Below are 25,831 nucleotides of genomic sequence, written 5' to 3'. Positions count from 1 at the left end.
CACAGAAATCTTTTCATACTTCATGGAAGGAAATTAACGAAACAATAGAGGCGGGTTAACCACCACTCGGGTGAGGCTCGGCAGGGGCGTGAGGCCTCCTGCCACTCTCTTCATTTCTTGTTTGGGGAGGAGGATGAGTGAGGGAAGATTCCTGTAGAAGCCTTGCAGATCTTGCTTTCAACACTAAAAAGTTGACCTTAATTCGGAGATAAAAATACAAATCCGTTGATGATTAAATTATCTGTCGCTGTCAAGACGTTTTATGCGTGCCTGCGTTTCTAACGAAAGAAAGTCACGCTATCAAGATGAGAAACAAGGAGCTTCATGACAGTAGTTATTCTATGGGAAAAAAACGTAGTTTTACAGTAATAAGTCTGCGTGACGGTCTGCCTCAACACTCGAGACTCGGTATAATAACAGTAAAACGGCAGTGACTCAGCGATTTTCCTCTTAGTTGCGATCGTGCGCAAGAAACTGACCAGGAGATTCTGTTCAACTAAGACGATCACAATGACTGGCCGCCCCAAGCCCTGCGAGGCATGCACAGACCAAGGGGGGCAAACACACTGCCATGTCCTTTGTGAACTGGAAGAGAAATGGCGACTTTTCTTCTTACATCCTAGTTGCTGGAAGACTGGCCGGGCCAGGAGGGACGACTGTATAGTGCCGTGGTGCCTGATGGTGGGCGGGGGGAGGGAGGGAAGGGCGGGAATGGAACACGTCCGTCTAGGGCGCGGCGGGCGTGCCTTGACGGATGCACGACGGAGCGCCACTCAGTCCTCGGCCGGGGAGGCGTAATGGAGGGAAGGCGAGGGCGGGCGAGGAGAGGGAGGGAAGATGAGCGTGAGTGAAGGGTGAGGAAGAATAAGAAATAGTAATAACAAGAGAACCGAGAGGAGCGGCAGGAGGGATGGAGAAAAGAGGGGGGGAGGGAGTGGGACAGAAAGCGAGGGTAGGATGAGGGGCGTCACGCGTCACTGACAGAGGGGAGGCTAATGACGCCCACCGCGCGCGCACACACACACACACACACACACACACACACACACACACACACACACACACGTCTATACCAAGTGCCTACAATAAATAGTTCCCTCCCTCAGCTCTCTTCCCTCCCGTCCATCCTCGCCACCGCACAGAACAACCATCGACAAACATGAACACTGGTATCTGGGCATCGCGATCTATCTCCACGCGAGGCACTTCCCTCAGCAGCACCCGGGAGGCGGCCTCGTGATGTCTCATGCCGCATTATCTGCAATGACTCTGAGTATGAGAATGGGGAGGGTGGAGAACGGTGGGGGATTCGAGTGAAGCCGGCGACGAGGGGAGGGCAAGCAATCACTCAATTAATCCATTCTTGTGCAGATGAACGAGCGCAGCGTGGGGTGGAGTGCCGTTGAGGCGGAGGGTTGCAGGTGGCTGGCTTATCCACTACACATACACACACACACACACACACACACAAAAAAAAAAAAAAAAAAAAAAAAAAAAAACTAGTGTACTGCAAGCGTCTTGGAAATATCATAGCTTACACTATAAAGGCACGGAAGGTTGCTGAAACACTACCCGAGTACCAGTGCCGCCCTCACCTCGCCCACTGAAATAGATTTCCTTACGACACTTCAGCAAGACTCCACCTACCCTTAACACCACATCCTTCCACTTCCTCTCCAGCTATGCCTCGCCCAGGATCGTGTGAATGTTAGTGGGCAGCCAGCAGGGTTCTGGTGGGAACGAGAGCAGTACATGTGGCCTGACGAATAAACATAACACTCTGATATCTTAACACCACATCGATGGGCGCCGCAGGATGTTCGGGCGTAGGACGAACAACCTTTTTGAGGAGAGTATGATGAAGACGGACATGAGGCGAGGGAATAGCGGCGGCCTCCAGTAAGTACGGCGCAAGGAAGGAAATATCGGCTGTCGATTCCTATTCCGGAGTCTACACCTCGACGCGGAGGAAGCGATGGGAAGAAGCGAAGGGGGAAGAGGGGGAGAAGGGAAGGGAAGGAAAGAAGATATGACGGCAGGCGAATAGCAGTCCCCCACTAGTCTAGATCTGCATCTCCTACTACCACCAGGACCGATATGGCGCCACAACCACCATAAACACTAAATTCCAACAGCGCACTACTGCCACACCCATACCTTCACCTCCCTCCTCTCCCACACCCACCCCTGCCAGCCAACCGCCGCCCCGCATGAGTTCGTCAGATCACTCACAATCTCAGACCACAATCACTAAATTGGTGCAAATAGAGCGGCAAACTATGGCGGGACGAGGGGTGTGAATGGGTCTTTTGGGAGCAGTAGCGGCGGGGTGCGGACGGGAGAGACAAGGGAGATATAAAGAGCCCGGGGAACTGCGACCAAATAGCATCCCTTACTCCAACAGACTGGGAAAAAAAAAAAAAAAAAGACAAAGGAAGATGAAGAGAAAAGAAGAAAAGTTGGTGTACGCGGAGGAGGGTCAGGGGGAATAAGAAAGGACTGACTTGTGAGTGATTGGAGAAGAGGAGATGCACACCCAAGAAGCTGCCACAGGCCACACGGGCCCGCACGGCGTCACCCTCCCTCTCTTCTTTCACTATTTTATGTGATAGGGAAGGATTGGAGGAAAAATCAGCCAATATTAATTTTCTTAAAAAAAATGTGGTATAAAGTGAATGGCATGATAGAGAGAGAGAGAGAGAGAGAGAGAGAGAGAGAGAGAGAGAGAGAGAGAGAGAGAGAGAGAGAGAGAGAGAGAGAGAGAAATATATTATTATACTGTTAATAACACAAAATTCAAGCATTAAAACTAAAACGGTAAGATGTAGCACCACAACGACAATGCTGACGACGGTGAAAACGTGAAGACAATGAATGGAAAAAAAAAAAAATGTGGCATATAATTTCTCGCATCACCAATGAAAAGAGAAAAAAATACGTAAAACTGTAAGGCTAATCTACGAGACAGATAAGCAGTAAGCAGGACATAAAACAAAGACAAACTATCACATGTACGACGATAAAACAACAACAACAAATCCCGTTCTCTAAAAGGTTATGGGAAAGATGACAGGAAGGAAAATGAGAGCACAAAGGAAAAAATAAAGATCATATAAAAGAATGAAAAAAGAAAAATGGAAAATCACCTATGAAATCAAATTAAGTTCCACAAAAAGTACATGCAAAGTAACGAAGTATAATTAATCAACCTGATACAACAAGTAAACGAGAACCTAAGGAAATTAATGATAACCTAACCTAACAATTGCACAACAAATAACATGCTAACGCAACAGGAAATAACTGATAACCCAACAGAACAGAACGTAATTTGACTATTTCACGATGAACATTCCCCATTGACACACCTCAAACAAATGTGTCACTTGGGGCGTGTTTCACTTCTTTAAGGCCAGACACGTAGCCCACACAGTGACACAGAGCCGAATTTACCACGAACTAAGCGAGGGAAGCGGAGAGGCAAACGATGCTAGTCTTGGCACAATATTAAGCTGTCCATCGTCTGGAATTGTAAATACTAACAAACTCCATTGGGTAAAAGAGTCGAGTGCGCGTGAACCTTTCCCTGTGATATAATACAATTCCCGACACTAAAAACAATGTATGATATCATTGTAAGCGTCTACGATAAAGAAAAGGGATTAGAAGAAAGGATTTTGCAATTTTTGACCAGTATACTGATAATATATGCATATGTTAACTCCCTGGCTTAAAGAGTCGGGTGCACATCATCAAATTTCCCTGCGATATACAATCCCCGACACGAAAAAAAAAAAAACGAATATATGAAATCTTTATAAGCTGGAGGTGGCTGTAGACCAAGAAAAAATGTGTCAGAGTGGCCAAGAGTTAAGGAATGATCACAAATAGCAGTTAGTACAATAAATAACCGAACCATAATTTCTGTAAGACTGAGGAATGTCTCATCATGGAAGTGTCATTTTGTTTTTAATCTTTTTACTTTCTTGATTTACGAAGTAAGTGTGTAGTATTAATGTTTCCTTTTTCATTTATCATCTATCTAAAGGTAATTTATTATTGCTATTATCTCTTGGTTCTTCTATTCCTGCCTCTTTTGGGGGGATAACGGGATAGTATATAAGCTTAATCTTTAAATAAATTTTCGTCATTAGCTGGTCTCCCTGCCAAACAATACATAAACAAATAAACAAGTTACACATTAACATTTATCGCCAAGATCTCACAAATATTTACTTTAAATTTTAATCCAACTTCATAAGGCAAGTGTGGCGCCGCGAGAGAGAGAGAGAGAGAGAGAGAGAGAGAGAGAGAGAGAGAGAGAGAGAGAGAGAGAGAGAGAGAGAGAGAGAGAGTGTGTGTGTGTGTGTGTGTGTGTGTGTGTGTGTGTGTGTGTGTGTGTGTGTGTGTGTGTGTGTGTGTGTGTGTGTGTGTGTGTGTGTGTGTGTGTGTGTGTGTGTGTGTGTGTGTGTGTGTGTGTGTGTCAGCTGTGGTTCATGGCGTCATGTGTGGCGGGAGGATAAGTAAAAGCTCCTCCTGTGATCTTTCTTCCTGTTTGATAATTATAATCCCTACTGTTTTATGTCTGTGTTTCCACTTTATCAGCATACAAACAAATAATAATAACAATGATGATGATGATGATGATGATGATGATGATGATGATGATAATAATAATATTAATAATATGAAGCTCACACAATGTACAGTACACAGAGAAATACATTGCAATAGTCTCTAACATCACTCTCTTAAGAATCCACCCCGAATCATACAGTCACATCCTTTCATATCGTTCACCCTGAGACGTACGAAAATGAAATAAATAAACAAAATGAAAATAAATAAATAAAAAGGTAAATAAAGGAAATACATATGAATAAAAGAATACAACGTTTCTTTCTGCATCCAACCAAATATTTTTAACCTCCATCACACCACCTGTGTGTAAAAAATACTGCAATAATAATAATAATAATAATAAAAAGGGGAGAAAAACTAGTTCCCTTGAATCACTTCCTATTCTATTACACAGGAGGAAGACAAAAATCGCCAGTCACTCCGCCCAGACCCGTCCCAACCTGCCCCGCCCCTGCCTGCCCCTCCCTGGCCTGCACCGCCCAAGTAAGGCAATGAGGAGGATGCGGGACAAGAGCAGGCCGAGGCAACACCTTTTACGGTAAGCCACTGCCCATACTCGACTCTTCCTGGGTTCTCTCCTACCCGCTCCTCCTCCCTCTGTACCTGCCCGTGCGGCTTAGCAAATGTTACTCTGCTACACTATAAACGTCATCAAGATTTGAGGATGTGCTGGTATTTGGGTCTCTTCTGACTTCTTTTAATGAAGTAGAGAACGATCATCACTCCGTTTTCTTTGAAGAAGGTACTGGTATAGTAGTGGCAACGTCGCACCCAAGAGGAGCCACACCTTGTGGGTAGCTACGGATGAGTTCTAGTATAGTCTATAGTCATTGTATTGCCTATAAGATGGCCGAGTTTGTGTTGACGTAGTGAGTGCTTCGGTGTCTGTTACGCTATGCCGGTTCTAATGCATAACTGTTACTGCTAAGTAAAGTGTCACCGTCTACACTGAAAAAGGTCGTCGAGGTTTGAGGATGCGTTGGTATACTCATTCGTATTATATGTTTCAGAGTGTAAGATGACGGGGTTTGTGTTGATGTAGTGACTGTTTCGGTGTCTGTTATGCGACTCGTAGTACTGTTTCTGCTTCGAGGTTTGTGATGTGCAACTTTTCACGGTCCCTTCATTCAGTGTGCTGCGGAAGTCATGTTTTGCATGTTTTTGTCATGTTCTTTTGATCTGGGGTTCAGTTAACCGCTCGGTTATCGTGTGTATCAGAGGTCCGTGATAATGTGGTTTTACGACAGCTGAGGATCGTAAATTTTTGCCGCCCCGATGGAAATTATAAACACGGATTTACACGGGATGACGAACATCAGAAATCGAACACAAGTTTGCAAGTTCATACTTTTACGACTTCCTGTTCCTGAAGCAAATGAACAACAGCAGTATTGACAGGAACCACCGAAACGCAGCACCGCCTCCCTCATCACTGTCATTCCCACGCACTTCCTCTACACGGAAGGGAGATAAGTGAGCCATGATTTGTATACTGAATTTGACTGATGTTTGTGGTAAGCTTGAGTCGTGGTGAGGACATACAACGATAGCAGCACGTGCCCTAACACTTGAATAGCAGCTGTTAATCTTGTGCAGTCCAGCTCATAGTTTCTGGACACTGCTCACATAACAACAAAAACAACAACAATGTTCTGATCTTCTTCCTACTCCCTCCATTTTTTCCTTTTCTATAATAATAACGGAACCAATTTTACACTCATTGACAACTCTGCCTCGATCTTCAAGGACATAAATAACACTCATAATGGCAATATTGACAAGGTCCTGAAGGCCACAACACGAGCAAGTTGTACAGCTCCGTGACGCCATCTTTCGGCAAGAATCTCGGGACGTGTACTGACCTTGACCTACGATAATGTTAGGCCTAATTTCCAGTCTATGGAAATACAGACACATTATGGCAGTAAAAAAAAAAAAATAAATAATATATATATATATATATATATATATATATATATATATATATATATATATGGTATATATCTTTTTTATTTTTCCGTGATGTGACTCCTGGTGGCGCTGGTGCGGGTTACGACATGGGGATGGAAGCAAGGAATGGCGAGTGAAGGTTTGATGCAGCTCTTGACTAACACTCATTACGACGAGACCTTTCACCACGAATCATTTCCCTATTGCAACACTGCCCCTATAGCCCCTCCACTGCAACCTGTCATCGTGACCGCGAGCATTGTGCTGGAGACAATACCTGATTAACTGACGCCAGGCCTTCACAAATTACTCTTCTTTCAAAGGATGGCTTACGCAGGCGGAGGGGTGGCAGGCAGGGGAGAAGGCTGGCAAGCTGGGGATTTCATTCTTTCTCGTAGCTTATTATTCGTGTACTTGACATATTTGCGACTCAACATGACGCTGATCCGGAACTAAGCTGATGTTGTTTGATCGCAGCACTAACTACAAACAGCACGCGCACGCGCACACACACACACACACACACACACACACACACACACACACACACACACACACACACACACACACACACACACACCCGGTAGCTCATTGGTTAGAGCCCTGGCTTCACAACCCAGAGGACCGGGGTTCGATTCCCCGGCCGGGTGGAGATATTTGAGTGTGTCTCCTTTCACGTGTAGCCCCTGTTCACCTAGCAGTGAGTAGGTACGGGATGTAAATCGAGGAGTTGTGACCTTGTTGTCCCGGTGTGTGGTGTGTGCCTGGTCTCAGGCCTATCCGAAGATCGGAACTAATGAGCTCTGAGCTCGTTCCGTAGGGTAACGTCTGGCTGTCTCGTCAGAGACTGCAGCAGATATAACAGTGACACACACACACACACACACACACACACACACACACACACACACACACACACACACACACACACACACACACACACACACACACACAAGTGATATGGTTGTTGAAACGTTTCGCTTGAATCGAAAACAAAAATGTCACACATCCTTCCCTAATCAGCCAGCAACCGTTGACTTGTATCTTAATTATCAACACAGCGCTGCGGCGCCTCGCCTGCCTTCAGCACGTATAAAGCGAGACATCCTCATACTTCGCAGTCACTAATACAAGACCACTGTTTGGATGTGATCGCGCACCACACGTAGAGAGACGACACACGGAAGTGGTAAATGGCTCACTCACGCCCATCACGGCCTTGAGCGGCAGTGGGCGGTAACCATGGGCAAGGACAACAAACCAGGCCATCAGGCACTTTACCTTCAGAAAGATTCAACATCTAACATTTGTCTGGCGGAATAGAATAACTGACAAAACACATGTTAAGTGGCCTATAGGGGATATACGATAAGTATGATATCAAGAGAATCCATTCTTAAGTTATATATGAGACTATAAGCTGCGCCTCTTTCCAGGCAGTCTCTAGCTGTGCTGATTTTCTCATAGATAAAATCATATGAAAGATAAACAAATACACTCAGTCATCAGTGATCTCCATTATCAAGCTTAAAACACAATACTTGACAGAAAAGCGAGGGTTCGGCGGGACCGCTGCTGAGTGTTAATACGTGTGGCGGGGCCTGAGTGCAAGATAAGTTAATCACTGAGGTTTTTTGTTAATTAAGCTGTACGTTGACGCTCAAAGACACGTCCCTGCTCTAGCGTGACAGGATGCATGTGGCTTCTGTGTGCGGTACCCTAGACCCTCACATGGCCAGCCTGACTAGGGCTGGGGTTTCTCAGATTAGCTTGCAGAAGCGGACGGACGGCAAGGCATTAGGACACTGACTCGGAATGAAACCAAAGCCTTAATCGTATCCACTTTTATTTGTATATACTGCGTTGTTGGTGTTGTTAGTTATCTTTTCTATTATAATTATTACATGTAATTATTTTTCATTACTTTGAAAACTTTTATTATGCTTTCGTCTTTTCATAAATAATAATAATAATAATAATAATAATAATAATAATAATAATAATAATAATAATAATAATACGAAGAGGAAGGACACCACCACTACCACCACCACCACCCAAAACAACAATAACAACCGTGACAGATAATAACAGCAACAATAACAACATAGACAACCAAATAACAATAAATAATAAAAACACCCTCCCCATCACTGGTCTCCGTACTGTCTGCCCGGCGTGAAAGGCGACGCCAGGGAACAAGCCCCTCTCCCCCCACACCACCACGGAGAGAGAGAGAGAGAGAGAGAGAGAGAGAGAGAGAGAGAGAGAGAGAGAGAGAGAGAGAGAGAGAGAGAGAGAGAGAGAATATTCTCTCTATCAATGTTATCGTTTTAGTTTTATTTGATTTTATTTGCCAACTTAATGTTCACAGCTGTCATTTTAATGTTGGGAAATAAAAAAATAAACTAATTAGCGAAAAAAACGATAAATGCACCACTTCCTTCATTTCATTCGAGTTTCCCTTTACCGTTTTTTTTTCTTTGAGTAGTGTGTGAACGCAAATAATTTCGGACTAAAATAATACTCAAACATTCGAAAATAACGAGATCGCACGTCACGTCAGGCCAAAGAGGGGAAAACAGAAAACACTAAAACAAATACATAAATAACTAAATTCATAAAAATAGCCCAAACAAAACAAAACAAAAAACAAAACAAAACAGCAGCCAGGTCACGTCTTGAATTACGTAAACAAGACAAAACTACCACTAACATCTTAACAATAACAAGACACCATATATGCCCAAAAAATGCCAACTACACACAATCCAACACCAATACACTGCAGTCAGAAGAGATCCAGTTTGAGTTCACCTGGATGCTAAAAATAAATAATAAAGTAAATAATAATAATAATAAAAAAAAATAAAAGATTGAATCCTGTCCTCAATCCCAGAGCTAAAAGGAGGTCGACCTGCGTGGAGTGGCGGCCCCGCACCACCTACACACACAGGATGTCACGAGGACCTGCCGCCTGGTGGGGACGCCTTAGCATGCAGCCCCGCACCGCCCCGCCCAGCCCCTTAACGCACTCAACAAAGGAGGTAATATTAGGGACAGAAATAGGAATGATGATGATGATGATGATGATGATGATGATGATGATGATGATGATGATGATGATGATGACAGTAGTAGTAGTAGAAGAAGAAGAAGAAGAAGAAGAAGAAGAAGAAGAAGAAGAAGAAGAAGAAGAAGAAGAAGAAGAAGAAGAAGAAGAAGAAGAAGAAGAAGAAGAAGAAGAAGAAGAAGAAGAAGAAGAAGAAGAAGAAGAAGAAGAAGAAGAAGAGAAGAAGAAGAAGAAGAAGAAGAAGAAGAAGAAAAGTGGTGGTGGTGGTGGTGGTGGTGGTGGTGGTGGTGGTGGTGGTGGTAGTAGTAGTAGTAGTAGTAGTAGTGGTGGTGGCTGTTATGTTCGTGGCTACGTGAAAGAAGAAGAAGAAGAAGAAGAAGAAGAAGAAGAAAAAGAAGAAGAAGAAAAAGTAGTAGTAGTAGTAGTAGTAGTAGTAGTAGTAGTAGTAGTAGTAGTAGTAGTAGTAGTAGTAGTAGTAGTAGTAGTAGTAGTAGTAGCTGTTATATTCGTAGCTACGTGAACACAACACATATTAATAGACGAACTTACTGAAATCGGAAAAAAATATAAACAAAAAAGAAAATAAACTGTTTCCACAGACACAATGTATACTGGAGAGAGAGAGAGAGAGAGAGAGAGAGAGAGAGAGAGAGAGAGAGAGAGAGAGAGAGAGAGGTTATCCCATACAGTTGATAATAAGCTATTGATAATGACGACACTGTTTTCCTCCTCTTGATATGCTCGTTTATACACACACACACACACACACACACACACACACACACACACACACACACACACACACACACACACACAAATCGATATTACCACCTCGCTTTTGGCTGACGACCATTTAGGAGACGCCAAACACAGCATCAAGACTGGCACTCGCAGCTCCGTACGTGTAATGGGGTGCGATATAAAGGAGGTGAAGGAATGCTGTGCTGTCCTGTTGTCTTGTCCCCTTCCCTATCCCCCAACATCCTCTGTCTACCTTCGAGCGGCATGTGTTACTGTGTTCTACTCGCTTCGCCTCACCCTCCATCCCTATTCACGTCTCACTGCTTCTCTTTGGGCAACTTAGGTATATACTCTTTGCGTCATTTACATAGGTGCATGGAATGTCTTTCTTGTGCTATATAAGTGTGTCTTGAGTCTGTTATTTTGTCGCTTTGCATTTGAAGATCATAAGTATACTAAATATACTGGTTTCAGTTCCTATTTCATTTTGGAAAAGTGGTTCTCTCTTCTAAACGTCGACAACTTCCTGGCTTAGCTTACTGTAGTGTGTGTGTGTGTGTGTGTGTGTGTGTGTTGTAAGGGGGAGTGCTAGCATGGAACCTGCCACAGGATGCCGACTGACAGATAAGCAGGGCAGGGAGATACGAGCGGTATCCAGGGTGTTTGCCGCCACTATCTTCACTGACTCTCCACACCAGACCTAACGCCTGCCAAACCGGCGAGTCTAACAAGGCAGGCTGTTCCCTTGTTACCCATTCATAACTAAAACGAATATGAAATCAACTGTCAGTATACCCTTCAGACTGAGCCAGTGCAAATCTCCTTTGAGCTCTTGCCCGGAGCATCTTACATTTGAAAACCTACATATGCACTAAGACGCATCAGTAAATCATCAACGCCAGGATGAAAAGGCAACGGCAAGCCTCCGCAGGCGCAGGGACAGGCGCCACACAGCCGCCGGCAGGGCCACCGCCCCCTCACGACCTCACAGTGACGGGTGGGGCGCGGCGCTCCCCCCTTCCCGCTCCTCCAATAGCCTGGTGCACATCCTACCTTACAACAGAATAATAAAACATTAGTTTCACTATGAAACAAAGGGACCCCTAACAATGGCACTTGCCATGTGTGACTAGCTCCATTCCGACGTTTTGTTTGAAAATGTCGATTACTTCCATAACAAATTATGCTTTCACATCCTCAAACACAAATCTCTATACTTTACATGTCACAGGGACCAATTCTTTTGCTTAAAAAAAGACGCTGTACATCAAATAATGAAATATAAAGCTGACGGCAAGCGTCGTGTAGACCACAGGCACTACATTCCAGATGAACATCGAAGTCTTTCGCGCCGCGACAAACATTCCCTTAGCAGTGCAAACTCTGACTGAACCTGAACTCCGTGACGGCTGGTGCTCAATACGTCATTGTGTGGACGCGTTACGAGGCTTGGATAGGATTAAGTCGTGTTCGCCGTGATGCCAATGCCAGGAAGGAGGATGAAATGCAAGAACATAAGAGTGCCAGGAGGAGGAGGAGGAGGAGGAGGAGGAGGAGGAGGAGGAGGAGGAGGAGGAGGAGGAGTAATCATCCCTATCTGCGAGCAGGGAGGCTGGGGTGGGCCTGTCGCCGCGCTGGCAGCGGTCTGGCGCCACTGTGGCGGGCGCTCCAGCCACCGACACCCGGTATGGATCCAGCCAGCCAGGCAGCACCTCGCTCTCCGTTCCAGGGATGACGCTCCCGCCCAGCATCCCCTACCCTCTTCCGACAGTGGTGGCATTTCTCCGACGTACGTTTTTCTGACAAAAATTTTATTGTCATTGTGAAACTACATGGCTATAATGATTGCATTCTTTGTGGGGGGAAAATGTAGCCACCAAGGTGAAATTATGTGGCAGTCTCCATGGTGAAACCGACTCATAGTTTCCATGGTGAAAATTATTTAAAGACTCCAAGATGACAGTCACCACCACTTTCCATGGGGAGAGGAAAATATCCGGTAATCTTCGTAAAAAAATATGATCCGAGGACGGTGCCTCCACAATAAAAAGGCACTTATAAGATAGAGTGCCTTGATGCTAATGGCCACTTGGTGGAGGAGACCCACAGGGCACACTGCAAGAGCGTAGCCGGCTAGTGTTCACCGAGGTAATTTGTTCACTCACATACAGGTATCGAGAAAGCTCCAGCAGGATTCAGGTAGAACAAAGCCGACGGTCTGAGGTAAGGTCCTGCAGGGCTAGAGGAAGATTCCTGGCGCCGCGCCGGTAAAGAGAACGAGGCTGAGACAGGGAAGACAAACTGTCAGCACTGCCATGCTACTCTTTCTCCCCCTGACCCTCATGATCTGTAAGAATGTCAATACTGGCATAGCACCGTTCACAGAGGCAGAGTTCACACATGCAACAAAAACGAGGTCTACGTCTGTGAAGGAACTGCCACACTTAACAGCCTAAAATCATAATATTAATAAATCCTCCGTCTATGCCATTGCTCGTTTCTGTCTACGTTTGCACAGTACTAGTGTCTTTGTTCGTCTCTCTCTCTCTCTCTCTCTCTCTCTCTCTCTCTCTCTCTCTCTCTCTCTCTCTCTCACACACACACACACGGAACCATTTAGTGTTTAGACGCTCATCACAGCCACAATCAACCTCCAGAACGAGTTCCGCGCCGGCCCAGTGCCAGCATCCACCATCACCATCACCACCACCACTGCTTCAAGGAGGCATTAGTCACTTGCTCACCATGGATCTGCATGGTACATTGTACACAAGGAACTTTTCTATTATAATGTTCCATTCTCAACTGTGTTCCAGAACTGATGTCAAGGAGACGTCTGGCGACACGCACAAAAATAGCTAGTGGGTCAGCTCTGCCTACCAGATATAGGCTTTACGTGAAAGCTTCAAAGTTAATATTTTTTGTTAGTACTTCAACCTTACTTTATTCACCAGACCAGCCACCGACCTGCGCTCCACAGTCCAGTGAGTGGTCTTGGAGACGGTGGTGGTTCTGGGGTACGATGCGCCACGGTGAATAATCACTGTCTTCCTGCGCACATTCCTCGCTCACAAACGCTTGCTGCACACCTACAACCAATGCACGAAGAGATGACCTGGCAGTCTACATAGGAGCCGTGGTGCTCATAGCGGGGAACGCACTGCAGCAAATAAATTATACAAGGGACTGAAGACTCAACACCCACAGACAACAAGAAACTTACCGTAATCTCGTGTGAGGCTCCACGATCCTCCAGACAGTTTATACACTGTGTCAACTCTCACCTGGAAATGGAGAAAGAACGTGGTGTTAGTGCAAGGCGCGGTGTGGCAGAGCGGAGATTATTGGAGAGGGGAGGGGATTAACTGCCGCTGAATATCAACAACCATTAAAGTACGGACTTGGGAGAGAGAGAAAAAAAAAAAAGTTTTTACTGCGAACTGATCTATTACGTCAAGTTTGCTTTCTGCCATGTTCCGCTGGTGTAGGTTTATGTTACAGAGCCACACACACGCACGCACGCACGCACGCACACACACACACACACACACACACACACACACACACACACACACACACACACACACACCATGGTTCACGTGAGTAAGGGTGAGAGAAGATGGAAGATAGAGGATAGCGGGGAGAGATGAAGGGAGAAAGGCGGGGATGGGTGAGGAAAGATGAGAGGGATAGGGATGGGGAAAAGGGAGGGATGAGGGGGATGAAGTAGAGGTGAGGCAAAGGGAGAGGGGAGAAGGGTGAATGGGTTACTAGCGGATATAAGAGAGGGATGAGAGCTAGATAGGGAATAAAGTTAAAAGATGAATGAAGAGGGGAGAAGGAAAAGAGGAATGCAGGGAGGAGGAGGAGGAGGAGGAGGAGGAGGAGGAGGAGGAGGAGGAGGAGGAGGAGGAGGAGGAGGAGGAGGAGGAGGAGGAGGGAGGAAGGGAGGAAGGAAGGAAGGGGGAAAGGGAGGATGGAGGTACTCTGCACGCTGGGAAATGCGGGTTCACATTACACTAATTATTTTCAATGCTGTGTACCAAAAAATGAAGCTCAGCGCGTGCACAGTAAGGGCGAGGAGAGCATACATTTTTATTCCCGAATGAGGCCGCTGGGGTGAGTGTCGGCAAGGCTGTCAGTCCTACGTGCTGGTGTGACGCGCACCACTCCCATCTGTGTAGTGTGAGTATATACGTCTCATTGCATCACACGCTTCATCGTAAATTCTTGGTGTATTACGCAATGCCATCCACTCCCTCGAATGTACATTGATAAACATTTCTTAGTAATTTCTACATGTATATCCGTAATGACGCATTTTATAAACAGAGATCTCTTTTTTTCTATGAAACGGAAATATATACGCATTTCCGATATTACCAGCCTATCTTCCACCGATTCTGTCTTCCCTCTCATCCTATCCACCAATCCTTGCCCCATCCAGTAGCGACAGCCTCGAGGTTCACGGGCGCCAGAGGATATGGGGGCAGTGTCCTCCGTTGTGTTACTGGAATGAAGTCTTTAAAACGAGTGGAAGTGGGCGTCCTTGAGGTGACGGGTGGGCGCATGGGGCGGGACAAGGCCGTTGCCCATCTTCCCATGAGGCCCCACCCACCCCTTCACCATGTGTGTGTGTGTGTGTGTGTGTGTGTGTGTGTGTGTGTGTGTGTGACAATAAGAGGGAGGAGGAGGAGGAGGAGGAGGAGGAGGAGGAGGAGGAGGAGGAGGAGGAGGAGGAGGAGGAGGAGGAGGAACAATATCAGGACGAAGACGACAACAACGGCGGCTAAGGAGGAGGAGGAGGAGGAGGAACAATATCAGGACGAAGACGACAACAACGGCGGCTAGGAGGAGGAGGAGGAGGAGGAGGAGGAGGAGGAGGAGGAACAGCAGCAATATCAGGACGAAGACGACAACAACGGCGGCTAAGGAGGAGGAGGAGGAGGAGGAGGAGGAGGAGGAGGAGGAGGAGGAGGAGGAGGAGGAGGAACAGCAACAGCAGCAATATTAGGACAAAGACGACAACAACGACGACTAAGGAGGAGGAGGAGGAGGAGGAGGAGGAGGAGGAGGAGGAGGAGGAGGAGGAGGAGGAGGAGGAGGAGGAGGACGAAGACGACAACAGTGACGACTAAGGAGGAGGAGGAGGAGGAGGAGGAGGAGGAGCTCGTCGGCCACATTCTCACTCTAGCAAATTGAAAGCGTTGGCGAGTGATCAGCAGCCACTGTCACGCCGCTCCCACCACGCCCTCCCGCCGCCTCCACACCCTCTTCCCTGCCATAATATTTGATCAAGTCCAGCATTAGCATATGAATCCAGTATCACAGATCTGGACTGTAAGAACCGAGCGTTGTGGTAAACCTTGTTGTTAGGCTCTGTGTGTGTGTGTGTGTGTGTGTGTGTGTGTGTGTGTGTGTGTGTGTGTGTGTGTAGTGTACCCATCTGCGCTGCCACAGTAATGGGTTATGACACCGCCAGCACATATTGCCCCTCGTGGGCCTCTACGCACGGCTGCCACAACCCTCCCTCCTTCCCTGCCAGGCGTTGAAGATCTCAGTTGTATTAACCAGTACAGTATGCGTACAAACAAAGATACACATGAAGGCTGAAGAAATGATAATGTTGTCTTGAGCTTTCTTCCCTCCTTCCCCAGCCAGGGATAAGTTGAAAGCTTTCCTTATCATCCCTGGCAGGACAGCGCCATGTGTGGAGATCTGAGCATGGTCACATATCTGTCCGACTGACATCTTTAGTCACGGGTGACGCTGGCCGACTAACCAACACCAAAGTGGTGCCCCTTCCATGCCTCCCCCCCAACACCAGACATTTGCTCGAAAGTTCCACTCACTAGCCTGTGGGAGAACAAGTCAGCATCACGACAGAGAACCAAAGAAAATGTTTCGGTTCTTCCAAGACTACTACGTGTCTCCGATCAGATAACATTTACTCACACGATACCGAGTCTTGCTGACAGATACGAGTTGTTTGAGTTACAAAATGCTGCACGTGGGCAACAAAGAAGCTCACTTTGTGAACAGCTGTGCTTGTGATGGCGCGCAGTGAGGCGAATCGCTGCAGCGACAGGGAGACCAAGTGAAAGTGACGACCTCTACAGGCGAGGTCACGTGACCCAGCCCAAGAGAGCATGCTGCCCAGGCCGGTTTGCGTCACCTACATTGTGCCTCTCTGTAGTGTAGCTATTCCTCACTTCATGGCGAAGCCCATCACTGGGCCACACACTCGGGTCCCCAGAGCTGCTCTAAGCTGCTGACCCGGACAGCTCACTAGGGCGTCGTTTGGCCCCAGGCATCCTCAAGGACGCCTGATCCTACTTTCTATTTACAGTAAAACTCGCTTACGGATTCACCCAGCCTTCTGGATCCACGTTAAAACCGTTTATTTAAACACACAAGCATAATACATTGGGATCAATTTTGTGGATATCAAGACTCGAAACAGTAAAGAAGTTACGAATTAACAAATCGTTATAAACACTGAAAAGTGACGGGTAAGGAAAATTATGAAGTCACATCACATGCTCGGTGAGACTCGCCACGCTGCAAAGGAAACTCAGGCAAGCAACCCCAAGATACACCGAGTGCTGTCAGCCATCTCGGAGCCGGCGAGTCAAGCAAAAGAAGCATGCTTACTGAGAATTCGCAAACTTAGTCTGTGCCTAAAAATTCAAGACCAGGTAACATACATAGTACAGCACTTTGCTGGTGCCACCATCAGTTCAATTCCACGCTGCCACCTCTTTGCTGAGGCGGCAGGCACCATTTCTGGATTTAACTCTTCATATAAACGCATGATAATTAGATCGGCTTCATAATAAGACAGGCAACTAAGGATACGCGATTACTAATGACTGATTACAGAAACAATAAGAACGGCAGTGAGTATGTCTGTAAGATACATCTATCTACCCACGACATGAGCGGTAACAAAAGCACAGAATGCAATGATCAAAACAGAATATACAGAACGACCCATTCGAAGAGCTAGTGAGGTCACGGCCCGACAATACTCAAGAAGTCGCATATCAGTTTCTTTTTATAATATGCCGTAAATAGTTATTATGTCAGCAGTAAATACTGGGGATAGGCAGCCTCTGAGATGACGAAATGCTGCTTGCTCATCCTCTTAGCCTCTCCTCGCCCTCTGTTTTTTTTCTAACGAGATAGATAGATAGATAGATAGATAGAGAGAGAGAGAGAGAGAGAGAGAGAGAGAGAGAGAGAGAGAGAGAGAGAGAGAGAGAGAGAGAGAGAGAGAGAGAGAGAGAGAGAGAGATATATATATATATATATATATATATATATATATATATATATATATATATATATATATATATATATATATATATATATACACACACACACACACACACACACACACACACACACACACACACACACACGGATACATCTTCCGCATCATGTGATACATGTAGACAACATAAAAGCCTTGCCCTGCACCGCCCAGTCCAGGAACAACCTGGAGGAGGGGCGGCGCCACAGCATTATGCTGCAACTAAAGCTGTCCCGACTTCCCGTGAACCTGTGAGAGCCGACCCTCTGGCGCCAAGGTCTTGGCAACCTCCCAGGCCAACCTTCACCTCCCAGCCACCTCCTGAGCCCGCTACCTGCCTCGCCCCTCATCTCACATACTGTTTCCCCTCGTGCCTTTACACACCCCACCCACATCGTGCTGGATGAGCCCAATATTCACCCATGCCTGAAATGGCTAGTTCTAAGTTAAATTACAATTTTTGTTTGATTCATAGTAATGATGGACTTAGGCTTACCAGACTTTAAAGGATGTATTTCAGTATGCCACATCTTACTAATATGATCTAAACTCGTAAAGATTAACTGCCAATTAATTAAGAAAAGGAAATCCTCTCAAATGCCTGATCGAGAGCACCACTTTCAAACACAAAAGTGTTTCCCTTATTGTAATCATATTGTTCTGAACATTGTGACTCTCAAGAAACATTAATATATTTGACATTAATTAAACTGCTGTTAACTTCTTTTTATCATTTTTACGAAGTAGCATCACAAGCATAGTAACAGAAAATATTGAATATACAATATTGCATTATGAATATACATACAGGCTATAATTATTATCTTTAAACCATTTACAACTATTAAAGTAGTTTTTTCGTCCTAGTACTTCATTTTCAAAATCCATGGCAATTTTTTCTTCCGGCCAGCCTCCTGTGAAGCTTTTCTTCATCACAGCTGCTTCCATTCAAGCTGGTGATCTTGAAATAGCACTTTATATAAAATATAAACGGTGCAACAAACCCTAGTGCTGCATTCCTTCAGAACCTGCCAGGAAAAGAGTACAGTGCCTCATATAGGGCAGACAGTACCAGGATAACGCTAGCTAAGGTATACGGAGTAGTTTCAGGTGCCACGCGAGTGTAAGGGACCAAAAGCCAGAGATATCGAGGATAGATAGGCGACCAGGACCACTCCACTACATCTGGAAGTGTTCGAATCTTCACGAGTCTCACAAGTCACCGCGAAGCAAGAATGAGTGGATTATGAATGGAGCGAACCTGTGAGGTTCCTGTTGGCTGCGGTCCAGCACTGCTTCATCCTCGTTCATTTCTCCTTAAACCTCACGTCCTCACCAAACACTACAATCTTATACACCTTTATCGAACAATGGCAATGCTGTACTTACATCTTACGTGCCCGGCTCACTAGTTTGCACTCTGCACTCGTTGCGATCGTTCAGCCTTTCCTTTTATCGCTCTACTCTTACCTATAACAGACGAACTTTTACTCTGCCCTCAACTGCGCATTAATAAAGCTGAAATCAAATAATTTGTGCCTCCTTCTCCATCACTGAACTGAAAGCCCCTCGCCTCTCAGCACCAGAGTACAGTGAAGGTGTATCTCGTGAATCTTGCCAGTCGAGCATGTGCGTACTGACCATCCTCGGTAACTAAGCTGTGTTGCGTCGACCTGGCTAACGGCTAGGCCCTTGTGAAGACTGATCTACTCCCATATTTGCTGTCTATACCCTGAAGGGTTGCTGCCATTGGGAGTGCGGCAATATTGGACAATATCAAGTCATAATGGCGTTGACAAAATGCGAGGGAGACGACTAACTGCCCGGATACCGTCGTGAACGAAACACATAATGAAAGAGGCTTGGCCAGGACCTTCAGGGTTTTTATCACACTTAACCAATTCATAAAGGTTGATCAGGCAGTGCTCCGAGCATTGTGGAGACCTTCCTGCAGCTTGCCTATCCATGCATCGACGGAAAGGAGTCTTGGCATCAAAGCGGTGACGCCACGGACTGCGGTGCCGGCGTCTCGCCACTGCCTGATTGTGAAGCAGGCGTGAAGTGGTCGGGTCGTTAACGGCGGGGCACCACTGGTCTAGGAAAACAAATTGAGACTGTACGGTGTGGTATTTGCTGCCACTGTGCTGCTGAGCCTCGCTGCACATCAGGGAGATGGAGTGTTACTCGTTTACGTCACTGATTCTTGCCACGGATGGGCAACAACACAGTTTAAGGTTGCTCTCCTTGTGTCCAAAACGGCATGCATGGGCCGCTGGGACAATTGACTCAGGGACCTAACATGTTACGCAAATGAATAATAAACACACTTTGAAGGGAAGTAATAAATTCGATCTTCACATGAAAAGCAATATTCGTATATTTTATGCAATACCATGTGGGAAAGAAGATCAAGAGTGAGATGCAAGTCAACAAGTTTCATCCTGCGCCTTGCGATGGCCTGGAAACACTCGTGTCTGTGCTGAATTGAGAGTGCAGACAAAAAGCATTGCTGAAATAGACTAGTGTAACCTCGACCTCGGGTTTCGGTCCCAGTCCATCCATCCTTCCATCCACTGCCACGTTCTCCCTTAACACTAATCCTACCTGTGTCTGTGTGTACACAAAGAAAATTATTCCCGAGGGCTATATTGTTAGGCATAGAGTCTCGTGACCTTGACGTCACGAGAACGGACTCGAGCATATCTCAATACAAGCATCACTAGTTCACCTCCTGTTTTGGCGGCTAAACAATGCCATTCTTGCAAGAAGAGGATATAGGTGCTGCTTTCATACACTGGAATTTCACATGGCATAAAACAAAAACTGGCTTCCCAAACAACCAACGCAGCTCTGACACCAGTGATACCAAGAAACAATTGAGTGCGAGGGTATCCAACACGGAAAATTTTGTTGGACTTCCCAACATGCGAGCCCCGTCCGTCATTACGTTAAATTCAAGCGACATACTTTCCCCCAGAGGCTCGCGCAGTTCGTGTTGGGAGACTGATTTTCTTTTCCACTTATCAAAACATGTCACATCGCCCTGAACCTTCTGCTGCTCGATCAATTTACATATCAAAGGGAATCAATCTCTAAAGGAAGAAACGCAGAACCTCATTTACTCACCAAGAGCAAAGAAGCTACCGCGGTGTGTGTGTGTGTGTGTGTGTGTGTGTGTGTGTGTGTGTGTGTGTGTGTGTGTGTGTGTGTGTGTGTGTGTACGTAGATATATTGAAGTGTTTGCTCTATTACTTTTTCAGCATTACATCACCTTTGATATCTTGGGCCTTTGACATAAACATTATACATGTGTGTGTGTGTGTGTGTGTGTGTGTGTGTGTGTGTGTGTGTGTGTGTGTGTGTGTGTGTGTGTGTGTGTGTGTGTGTGTCCTGGGTCAAAGTGTCGTGGTAAGTGGGCTGGACACTTTCCTCATGTCCCTGCCCCCTGTGCCGTCCTCCTTCAGCACAGCCAGGCTATATAAGGATTGGCTTCAACCCGTCAGAAAATGGCGCAACGCTCCACTATGGACATGCTCTGCTGCTGCTCCCGAGGTGTGATCTGTATTGGTGGAGGCTGGAGGCACCGTGGGTGTGAAGATGTAATAGAGGTGACACAAAACCACAGCGGTGTGTGTGGTGGTGATGATGGTGGTATGGTCTCAGCCAGCGGGTCACATAGCTAGTCTATGCGTGAAGTAATCGCCCAAGTTTCACATGAGACTGTCTACTCGTCCAGTATTCATTGTTCACTCTTTGGTTAGTTCGACAGCCTTGGCCTAGTTTGCTAATGTGGACATCCATCAATGGTCAAACGAACTCCATTGCCTATTGCCTAACATTTTATATATATATATATATATATATATATATATATATATATATATATATATATATATATATATATATATATATATATATATATATATATATATATATATATATATATATATATATATATATATATATATATATATATATATATATATATATATATATATATATATATATATATATATATATATATATATATATATATATATATATATATGTGTGTGTGTGTGTGTGTATATATATATATATATATATATATATATATATATATATATATATATATATATATATATATATATATATATATATATAAAGAAACTATCCTCGTTACACAAATCTCTCTCGAGAGAAGAAAACCTCACAAGCGACTCACTTTAAAGCAAAGAGGAACGGCACAAACAACAAGCCAGGCCGGCAGTGTCACATGGTATGCAGAGGCAATAACAACAACTCTGGCGAGTTCAGCAAACATAAGAAAATGTGGAGTAATTATTACAGATCATGATTTCTAAAGGAAAACATATATATATATATATATATATATATATATATATATATATATATATATATATATATATATATATATATATATATATATATATATATATATATATATATATATATATATATATATATATATATATATATATATATATAAAGGTTACATTCACGTATTTAGTTGTGCTTATTTTCTCGAATTCTTTTCTGGTTCAAGTATTCGTAGTTTCCTACACGCTGCATGGACAGTGAGAAAATAAGCGATATATGAGTTGCTGTCCTCGATTTTGTAGTAATCTCTAATCCTAATGGGTGTGATTAGTTGTTCTGGTTTGAAGTGTGGCAACTACGAGCTGATGGGACGGTGCCGGGCAGGCCAGTGTATTAGTTCTGTCTTCAGTCACTCAAGCAAGGGAACCATATATAAGTCAGCAGAGGAAGGAGTGAAGGGACTGTGGCGAGGCGGTGACATTAAGGCAGTGGCGTTATCAATCTGCTAGTGCCAATGCCGCCTTTGTTGTGTCACCTGTATCTGTGTGCCACTTGAAAACATTCGGCCTCCACACATGTGCGCCTACATTGTACGTACATATACACTCACCGAGATGGGTCGTCAGGTGCACTGGGTGACCGGGCGAGTGTTGAGGAGATAGGGTAGGGTGGGCGTGGGCGTAGGTTAGGTGAAGAGCAGAAGGCAAGGCGGTTCCCCGGTCACAACACACACACATACACAGCGTCACTGAGGTTCGGCACGCTGCTCCACCTTATCTTTCCCAGGTGCCTGCCGTGATACTGCCACGCACCACACGCCCCTTACGTTGCCTCTACACCAGTCCTGACCGAGTCAATGCACTGTCCCTACACTTGTCACAGCTGAGCCACCAGCACGTGTTAGCCAAGGCCTCCTTAAAGGTCGCTTTCGCGGCAAATGATGAAAAATTGACCAAAAGTGGCCACTTGGCAACACAGCCCAAGAGGCGGTCAGCCGGATACCATCAGCCTAATTAAACTCTACCTTCTGAGTGATGAACCACCGCCACCATCACCACCACACCCACCACGGAGGCGGGATTAAAAGTGCTAACGTGCTTAGTTTTGATAATTAATGCAGTACTGTTGAAAAATGAAAGGGTTATACACTAAATGTGATTAATCACGTCTTGGTACCTGTTCTATCAATGACGTCACATATGACGCACCTGACGTCATGTTTCTGAGTAGTGAACCCGCCGGGGAACAAACGTGATCAGCATGTATGAGTCAGGACTCCTTTTGGTACTTCTTCTGAACCCACACGGAAAGATGTATGCAGGGAAGACCGCCAGCATGGGACAGGTAGAGAGTGGGATAAAGTGCAAGAAGAAAGGCTAGATCAAGCTATTCAGAGAGAGAGAGAGAGAGAGAGAGAGAGAGAGAGAGAGAGAGAGAGAGAGAGAGAGAGAGAGAGAGAGAGCACATATCCTATAAACGATGAAGGGAACATGCAGGGCAGGAGAAAAGCTCCAGCTGAAGCAGCGGGAAGACGTCGCGGGGGTGGCGCCGAGGGCTTCCCGGGGCGTGGTGAGGGGAACCGTGCCAGGAGGAACGCCTCGGCCCTTCCCAGTGAGTAACACCTCGGCTATTTTGCCGTCCGCATGCTATTTTTGGACCATTACGGCCGTCCCTCAGACCGTCCTCCCTTCACCACCCTCATCCCACCCAGTTTAGGAGCCGTCACTACCCATGACAGAGGCTGAGGCCGTCCATCTATCCTGCTGAGTTAACACCCGTTAAGCTCTGCCTCACTGGACCAGCAACGAAAGGCCGCACTACGGTTTCCTTCATTAGCCAGGAAATCTTGTTTGAGTTATGGGCTGTAAGACGCCTATCGTAGATCTCAAATTCATCAGAGGGATAATACAGACTACGCCTTGGCTACAGTGCTACAACAGTGATATCCTTGCGTGCTCTTCACACACTGACATCAATATCTAATCAGCAGGCCATTACTGCCATAAATGATGAGCGAGCCTAGAGCTAACACTGCGGCACACCCTTCCGCTGTCCCAGCCCATTCACTATCCCTCCTCGCCCTGTAGGAAATGATTCTCCCAATCACCGCTTGGATTAAGTTTACTAGTGGTAATAATATAAACTATGAACACAAGAGAGAGAGAGAGAGAGAGAGAGAGAGAGAGAGAGAGAGAGAGAGAGAGAGAGAGAGAGAGAGAGAGAGAGAGAGAGAGAGAGAGAGAGAGAGTAAACGCTTCCCAAGCCGATGGAGGTTGGGCAGGACTGGTTGGGTGAGCCTCGCTCCAAACACAGACCGCGGCGGAAATAAACACAAGAAGGCGTCCTGCTTAGAGCCTCTCCCACACCTTCACTGGTGGCCTTGTGCCGCTGATGCTGGACGCCACACTCCTCCAACCCCTGCCACAGGTTGAGGGGCACGTGTGAAGGGGTGGGGAGGAGCCAGATCACGACAGAATATATGGAACAAGTGACCTTGGGCTGTGTTGCGTAGGAGAGGGAGGGAAAGGAGAGGGAAGGAAGGAGAGTCACCCACACCGTTACGCGAGCAACAGCAGCAGCAACCATCCCGACCTTGACAGTCATCACGCCACGCCCGTAATTCCTCCCTCCTGCCACCTTTGCTCCAACTACTACTTATCCTCGCTGATGCGAAACACCCGCCGAGCCTACACTATCCTACGATGCTTCTTCAAGCGATTCACTCAGCACCATGGTGACCAAGTCAAACTTAAAAGGAACGAGCTGGGACAAGAGGAGGAGGAGGAGGAGGAGGAGGAGGAGGAGGAGGAGGAGGAGGAGGAGGAGGAGGAGGAGGAGGAGGAGGAGGAGGAGGCGTCAAGGAGAGCAATGTTGAGGAATTAAGGAGAGGTGGCACGAGGGAATAGATGAGTGGTTTGGAGAGATGTGTAGAGGGGAAAGTGGAGGGTGGAAAGAGAGTAACCAGAAGGCAAGGGCCATACGGCAGAAAGAGAAACTACAGAGAGACAGAGGGAGATAAGAGAAGGGTGGAGAGAGGCCTGGCTGGTGATAAACTCAACAATTTCGTAGAATAATGAAGGGAGGAGTGCATCCAATGTTTAAGGAAGTAGCCTGAAGGAAAAAGAACGATAAGAGAGGAGACAAGGGACAGAAGGGGAAGAGAGAAAGAAGAGCAGAATAATAAGACCGGGAAGAGTTCGGAAGCTATTAATGCTGTTCTGTTCACGAGGATCTCCAACATTCAATGAGTTAAAGTAATGAAAGCAAATAAAAACACTAGGAGGGACGCCCTTCACAACACAGATTCCTCTGCCTGCCCTACCGAGTGACCACCAAGAGCCAGTCCCCTATTGAATGCGGGATTCAAGTCAGCCGTTTTAGTGTCGGGTGTCGGGAGGGCGTGGCGCAGTCTTCCCGCTGAGGCACGGTTACCGCAGTGACGAAAGCGAGTGGTGGTTCTGCCGTGCCTGGACACTCACACGAAACAGGGCAAGTGGTAAGTGCGGCGCGCCCAAGCAACAGTCCGGCAAAGGGAGGGGAGAAGCAATGCTTGGTAGCAGCGCACCAAATGATGTAACTCGTTCCGCTTGTTTTCTTTTGCATTATTTGCTCTTCACACACAGTTCGTTTGAAGCGCCGGTCTGGCGGGGTATCGGTTCTCGAACAAGCGTACCCGTGTCCGCCTTCCTTATCAGCCTGGTTGACTGGACTCTGCGGGATGTTCTCCTTGTTGGTGCGTGTGTCTGTGCCCTCCAAGAAGACTCCCTCTGTGTGCAGGTCCCGGCCTGGTT

The 25,831-nt window shown here is 46.1% G+C and overlaps 1 protein-coding gene across 12 annotated transcripts in view; it reads right to left on the bottom strand.

Moving 5' to 3' along the window:
- LOC123517312 (talin-2-like) overlaps window positions 1-25,831 on the bottom strand; it is a 181,090-nt gene that overhangs the window by 113,569 nt on the left and 41,690 nt on the right. For 3 of the 12 annotated variants that reach the window (XM_045277270.1, XM_045277274.1, XM_045277277.1), the window contains one exon: window positions 13,629-13,689. The exons of 6 other annotated variants lie outside the window; for them this stretch is intronic. The gene's annotated coding sequence lies outside the window, so the exon portion shown is untranslated. Of the gene's footprint in view, window positions 1-13,628; window positions 13,690-22,650; window positions 22,857-25,831 lie in introns of those variants that run through there. 3 more of the 12 variants (XM_045277273.1, XM_045277281.1, XM_045277278.1) reach the window with 3 other exon arrangements.

This window comes from Portunus trituberculatus, chromosome 42 (genome assembly GCF_017591435.1).
Source record: "Portunus trituberculatus isolate SZX2019 chromosome 42, ASM1759143v1, whole genome shotgun sequence".
In the NCBI taxonomy this organism is placed as follows: domain Eukaryota; kingdom Metazoa; phylum Arthropoda; class Malacostraca; order Decapoda; family Portunidae; genus Portunus; species Portunus trituberculatus.
The sequence above is the reverse complement of the archived record's forward strand: the minus strand, read 5'-3'. Positions and strand labels throughout refer to the sequence as shown.